Below are 7,134 nucleotides of genomic sequence, written 5' to 3'. Positions count from 1 at the left end.
TCGTCGTTCGTTTTGAACGATAAAAATTGGAAGTGTGTACGCACCTTAAGACTCATTTTGCATGATGTGGGTTTGTTCTTCCCCCAACGAAGAAGATGGTAAGTATATATACTAAAGGGATCATAAGTCTGATTCCAGTTAAATGTCTGTAAATAAACTAAAACTATTTATGTCTTTACCCAACTGGGTAAAAATTGAAAAATTATACAATTCTTAACCACAAATTATAATATATTAGACAAGGACAGGCAAAAGGCTGTATCTTATAGTTTTTATTAACAGCTGAGACCTAAACATTGCACTTATCATCCATGGTAACCTAAAGAGTTATTCCAATAAATAAATGCAACAGCCCTAAATGTGGGTAGTGTTTATGCCTGGGCAGCAACAAACAGAGCTACAAGTAAATACATATAACAGGACACTGTGAATAGGACAGCTGCCTGCAGCTCACCCACATACCACAACTAAAATACTCCATACGAGAAGACAACACTTTATCTTCCCCTGCTGAATCACTATTGTTCACTTCTACTAAGACAGACAGAGATATCATAATCATTGTGCATATGAAAGTCCTGGAATAAACATTTCAAGCTTCTATCACACTGTTACCTCCACTCAGACATCTGGAAACACCGGAAGTACGTCCAAATTGATATCGGTCTCACTATCAAATCACTTACAAGTAGCAATTCGGTATCACAAGACTCTTAATGCAGTAAAAAGCCCCAGCAATAATACTAAGTCTCCCCTTACCCCTGAGGAAGCCCGGTTTGGGCGAAACGGGTCGGGTGGGACACCTTACAGCTATCGATATACCTAGTATGATACTAAACTATATTGCTATTTTTTGCGAAACTATTGGTTATATGTTAGCCTAAGATACATTTATAGAGACACAGCTCTTAATCTTTTAAATGATGTTGTTGGAACAATAAATGTTTGTGTTTTTAAATTTAACTCTGGATGCTATTTAAAAGCCTGGCTTTCCCTCCCTCCTCTTCTTCTCTTCCTCCCACCGATACACGATAAACTGTGAACAGTTCAAGCCCTCTGCAGGAGAAACAAGCAACAGGTGAGAAACGATTCAGACACAAATAAAAAGGTTCTGTTCTGTAATGGCAACAGTTAAAATGAGAGAAGGCATGATGCCAGCTTATTCTGCAGAGTATCAGAACTTGTCTCTAGTTTCAATCAGAGCCCAAGGGCTTTTGGTTATGCCCCTTCCATGTCTTCTATACTCACTCCCCCTCCCTGTGCTTTATTCTATGGGGCACAATGAAGTCTTTTGTCTTTTGTATGACGTGGAACAGTCAGCAAATCACATTGTGGTTAAGGCAATATGTAGATGATGCATGCCCAAAGACCAAGGGACACATCCCTCCTAATGTAACAGCAAGCAAGGTGACCGTGTACAATGTCCTGGGAAACTGGCCTTTATTACTGGCATTCATTGAAAGTTTAACCGAGTCAAAATATGCGTACATTAATAGTACTAATGCTGGAACCTGTAGTTCTAAACTAATGGAAAAATACAGATCACAAAACATTTATCAATCAAAGAAGCTGTGCAGTAACAAACTTGGCAACCTTCTGCTCATATTCCATGTGGATGTAGTAAAAAAAGCCATTGGTAGAGTCTAACACCAGAACAAGCTGTAAATTTAAAGCCCAAATATACCCTTAGTTTACAGCAGGTAAAAATATTTACAATAAAAAGGTATTTAAAGCAGAACTTAACCCATTTTTCCAAAAAAATTGCAATCACTTAGGGACAAAAAATAAAATAACTGTACCCATCCAATCACAATTTTTTAAATACATTCACCTGTCCCTGTTCTGTATTGAGCATTACCAATTCTTTCTTTTTTCTTCTCTTCCTGGTTTTGATCTTTAGCTAACTTGATTAGGTATAATGTTGGAGTTCATGAATCCTAGCAGCCACAGGGGAGCTGTATGTGCTTGGTACCCTGCTTCCTATGCTGTGCCTGCACAGCTCAGTTATCAGACAGGCAAGTATGTTTTATTGCAGGATATCGCCTGTCTCATAGCACATGTTTAAAGTGGAACTTTAGTTCCATTTTGATGTCTAACATTCTTTCTAAAGCAGCCACAACCACAGTAGAAAAGTCTGTCTAATGCCAGCAGCAAGGTCCGAAGTCCGATTTGGAAACAGTAAAGAATAAGGCTACGTACACACATCAGATAAAAGTGATTGGAAACTAATCATTTGATAATGCTAATGACGCAAATAAATGAGGCTTGTCACACACAAACGACCATGCTGGTGTAATAATTTGTGTGACAATCAGTTGTTATCTAGCACATGTACAGTGGTTTACTGATTGTCCACAGTAGCACGCATGCTTGGCAAACGAACGTTCATTGCAACACACCAGTACAGAGGATATATATTAAACATTTTGTGTCTGTTTGTCTTTTTTTCTGTGTTTTTCTCCCTATATTTATACTTGTGCATAATAGATATGAATGCATATATTTACAATATAGATATTTTTTTCCTTAGCAATGTTCTCTGTCCTGCATCTTTTTCTAGCGATGTTCTCTGTTTTTCTTCTGCATCACTTTAATATAGATAAATGTAAAATTATGCTCTTGGGGGCTAACAACATGCATGTTTCATACTGTCTAGGGGTAATACATTTGGGGGAGTCAGAAATGGAAAGGGATCTGAAGGTTTTGGTAGATCATAGACTTAATACCAGCATGCAATGCCAAGATGCAACATCTAAAGCTAGTAAAGTACTTTCTTGCATTAAAAGAGGAATAGACTGCAGAGATGGAGACATTATCCTGCCCCTGTACAAAGCATTGGTCACACCACATCTGGAATATGCAGTCCAGTTTTGGGCACAAGTTCACAAAAAAGACATTGTGTAATTGGAGAGAGTGCAGAGAAGGGCAACTAAACTAATAAAAGGAATGGAGAAGCTCAGCTGTGAGGAGAGATTAGTTGAACGGAATCTATTCACCCTTGAGAAGAAACATATAAGAGAGGACATGATCACCCTGTATAAATATATAAATGGTCCATATAGAGAACTCTCTTCCCCATTATTCACTATGAGATCATTACAAAGAACAAGGGGGCACTCTTTGCGTCTGGAGGAAAAGAAGTTTAAGCTCCGGATAAGGAAGGGATTCTTCACTGTAAGGTCTGTGAAAATGTGGAATCGGCTCCCTCAGGAAGTAGTTTCAGCAAGTTCCATAGATTGCTTATAGTGCTGTGCTCTGTCCTTCCTCTGCATCACTTTCTAGCTCTGCTATCTGTCCTTTTTCTGTATCCCTTTCCAAGTCTATTCTCTGTTCTTCTTCTGCATCACTTTCCAGTGCAGTTCGGTTTCTATGCTGTCATATCTTCTGGTCCTCGTTGTTTCATTATTTTTATCTTTATTTTACCATTTACGAACCACAAAAATCAAATATTTAGGAACGTTTTTATTTACACCATAAAAAACACATCTGGTCCGAAAAAAAAGACCTCTTGGTGATTACATATATTAATTTAAAAAGTACATGATCATGACATCAATTAAATCGTCCTTGCTAGACCTCTGTCTTGAAGGCCATCAGCTGGCAAGCAGCAGCCCTCAGCCACTGTGTAATTCAGTGTAACGTGGTGCTTAGAGTGTCAATCCTCCATAGCAGGTTTTCCTTGTGATATGTGACCTGTTTGGGAAAAAAAAAGCATACTGAGTTTATAGGTTTTTCACAGATAAGTTTTCAGGTCACACATGGACTGGGGTATTTCTGTATTCACAATATATTAATACTTACCTGGTATATGTTTTCTCCTCTTCTCAGATCTCTCTTGATTTATCTGGCTTCCAAAAAGCACCAAAATTACCAATTTATGTACAGACATTCTGTTTTTGCCTTCGACGCCCCCTCTCCATCACCCAGCAATGGCTATGCGATGTCACATCCCATCCAGTACTGTTTTTACTCTGTTTTTCAGATCAGACAACCTTTTCCCCAGTTGTTCCTTGGAACACAGAACTTGGAATTTCTTCTCCAACCTGCTCTGGACTTTCTCCAAAATATTGTCCTTTCTACTATTGGAGTGAGGATATACAGCTTCCTTGCCCTCATAACCTGCCTTGTCCAGGATGCTGACCATGGTTTCTATCTCTGTATGGCTCATTAGTGTAGCACTCTTGCTCTGTGTCTCTCTGTGTTGTTTTCTCGCTGTGATGTTTTCTTCTTTTTTCTTGGAAAAAAACAGGAAATGATGTCACAGGACAGGAAACGCAAGGAATGCTGGTTATCGCGGGAAGAAAAATCATGCATTCACTAAGGAGGTTTCAGTTACAGGTGTCTTCATTTTAACAATGTTTCTGAGAATGTTCTTTCACTGAGCATACAAATAAAGTAGGTGTGGGTGCTTTACCTGTCCCTGTTCTTTTGCATGTATGTCCATTTGTTGTATGTATGTACTGTGTTTTTAAGTGGGTGGTTTAGGTGGTTTATGTTCAACTTGGGAAAACAAATTTTTTTTTACAGGGATACAGCCTATGACGCTTTTAATAACCCAGATTTCATCTAGGAGTTCTTTGAACTCTACGAATCCTACCCATATCTGTGGAAAGTCACGTCTGGGGAGTATTCCAATTGGCATCTGAAAATCAAGGCATATGATGGTTTGGTGGAGCTTTGCAAAAATTTTAATCCAGCTGGCAACGGTAATTATGTGAAGCACAAAATACAGAATTTGTGGACAGTCTTCAAGAAGGAACTGAACAAAGGGCACTCCAAAAATATGAATGACACAACACCAGGTAAGTCAACAACAAGTAATTTTATTGTATACCTTTGTTAATCTCACAACTAGTTTATACAAATTTTACCTTTTTACAGAATAATATTGCAGTGAAACACACATTAGAGCCAACGCTAAACTGTCACTGCTCTACTTGTAAAAAAGTAATGCATGTATCGAATAAGGTTCTCTTTTGCTAACACCGTAGTACTGCGTACTGAAGATCCACCAGGCAACTGGATTGGTTGCTGCTTTCCCCAGGTGCAATGTGTGCTGCTGTAGCAGTATCCTGCTCTATTTGTGGGCCAAAAGGTGCACTGAAATTGTTCTTAAACAGAAAGATATACAGCGAGCAGTAAGCAAAGATCACCTTCTCAATTTTGTCCATGAGCATGTTCATAGCACTGTGAAAGATACAAAAGTGATTTGCTGGGATCCCAATTTGTCAAAATTCTTCTGAGGGAATGGTTTTGATAAATTATAATGTTACACAAAAGCTTAATCTGCTATAAAGTTCATACGCTCTACAGTTTTAGTGTTACTTAGAAAGGTGCAGTTGTTTATTGATCAATTCTTGGTGTTGCTTCCAATAGCCCTCCATCAGACATTCACCTGTTTTTGCCAATATCAACCCAGAAAAACTCATACCGTTACTTACAATTGCTATTAGCACAATGCTGAAAACCCCTTGTATTTGTAATAGAAGGATCCACTGTATGCAGTTGGGGTGATCAGGAATTTAGGAAGTTCTAATATTCTTCAAAATCTGCAGCTATGCTCAGCCATACCCCTGGTGTATCAGTAAACTGAAAGAACATAACAAGAGTTAACAATCATAATCATATGTTCTATTTTCTTTTCTTTCAGACTTCCTTCAGTGACATGACAGAGACTCCACGTGCTATGACATCCACTCCAACAATTTCCGACCTCAGCCAAAAAAAGGGCCAGAAACGAAAACAAGAGGAGCTGGAGAAGAAAAAAACATTGTAGCAAGCTATACTCAGGAGGACGAATTTGATGCCTTTGGCTTCAACATTGCTGCAAAAGTGCTCAAAATGACCCCAGAGCAGAAATGTGTGTTGGAACAGATTGTCAGCAGTTCAACCCACACTATCCAACATATTCCTTTCCCAGTGCCCCCTCCTGTATCTAGTTACTCTCCTGCCCACCAATATGAATCCCACCGCTGCTCTTCTTCAGCTCATCCAAGTGACTTTTTGACAATAAAAGCCAGCAGCATACCATTTTGTAGTTGTCAATGTTTACAACTTGTTTTTGCACTATTTTATGCTGTTGTTGTTGCTGTACTGTATTAATTTAAAATTTTCTAAAGTTGCAGCACGTCTCGAGGATGATATGACCCATGGCTTGTATTGAGATACTAGTAGAGAACTTCATGTCTGTCCAGTGGCAAGGATCCTCAACGTGGCTATTAACGTCCTGGGCGGTTCATTTCTGTCCAGATTTATATGTCTAAAAGCGGTACATTGTTTTTCATGAAAATTTATTTTACAGTATATTATAATAGTATTAGTATAATAAAGTACGAAACACAAAATCATGTCAAATTAATAAATAAAAAAAAAAATAATACTACATTTAATAATAAACTTTGTTATGAATATGTGTTTCAAACTTTATTATACTCATACTAATAAATTGTACTGTAAAATAAATTTTCGTAAAAGACAATGTACTGCTTTTAGAAATAATTTGAAGTTCCCACAGCACCCCAAGCGACCGCTGTATGCGCAGACATCACCGGGAACTCCAGGGGAACGTCAGCGCACTCGCCGGGGGACCGATCGAGGGGAAGGATGTGGCCAGAGGATGGCAAGACACGGGAGAAGGCCAGTGGGACCAGGTAAGTGTTTATTTTTTACTTTTTTAATGATCCCGAGCGTGACTTAGGGTTATCGCTTTCAACAGGTTTTTTTAACCTAAATCACACCCAGGGCTACCGCTGGGGAGGTTAACCTCTGTTCTGCTGTTATAGACATTCACATGCAGGTATCTTGTTTCTGGATGTAAGTAGTTTTTGAAGCACACATCCAACATTCAAAGATAGTTTTTATGGTTCTCTGGGGATGTCAAGCGCAGTTCACAAAATAGATTCTCATTGGAAACGGTGTCTCGGTTCATCAACCAATCTTTACACCACACTCTGTTTCCTAAAAACTTGTCCTTCCACATCATGTTCATCTTGTCACATGGAAAGGCATATTGCAGGGAAAAAGACTTGAACAGTGTTCAGGAAGAACGTTGAGAAAATGATCAATATAATTGAAACTCAACAGAGGGAGTATTGGGCCTCTGCAAAGAGATACTTACTATCTCACAAGGAGAAA

General features: G+C 38.7%; 1 long non-coding RNA gene across 1 annotated transcript in view; it reads left to right on the top strand.

Annotated features, from left to right (window-relative positions):
• The window catches only part of LOC140336262 (uncharacterized), a 15,689-nt gene extending 9,673 nt beyond the window's left edge, over positions 1-6,016 (top strand). Inside the window, exons 2-5 of the long non-coding RNA XR_011921856.1 lie at positions 3,983-4,157; positions 4,250-4,395; positions 4,528-4,802; positions 5,651-6,016. This is a non-coding gene — a long non-coding RNA (uncharacterized lncRNA). The remainder of the gene's footprint in view (positions 1-3,982; positions 4,158-4,249; positions 4,396-4,527; positions 4,803-5,650) is intronic.
• Positions 6,017-7,134: the final 1,118 nt, after the last annotated feature.

Source organism: Pyxicephalus adspersus, chromosome 8 (genome assembly GCF_032062135.1).
Source record: "Pyxicephalus adspersus chromosome 8, UCB_Pads_2.0, whole genome shotgun sequence".
NCBI classification, from domain to species: Eukaryota; Metazoa; Chordata; class Amphibia; order Anura; family Pyxicephalidae; genus Pyxicephalus; species Pyxicephalus adspersus.
This window is presented reverse-complemented; position numbering and strand designations above follow the sequence as displayed.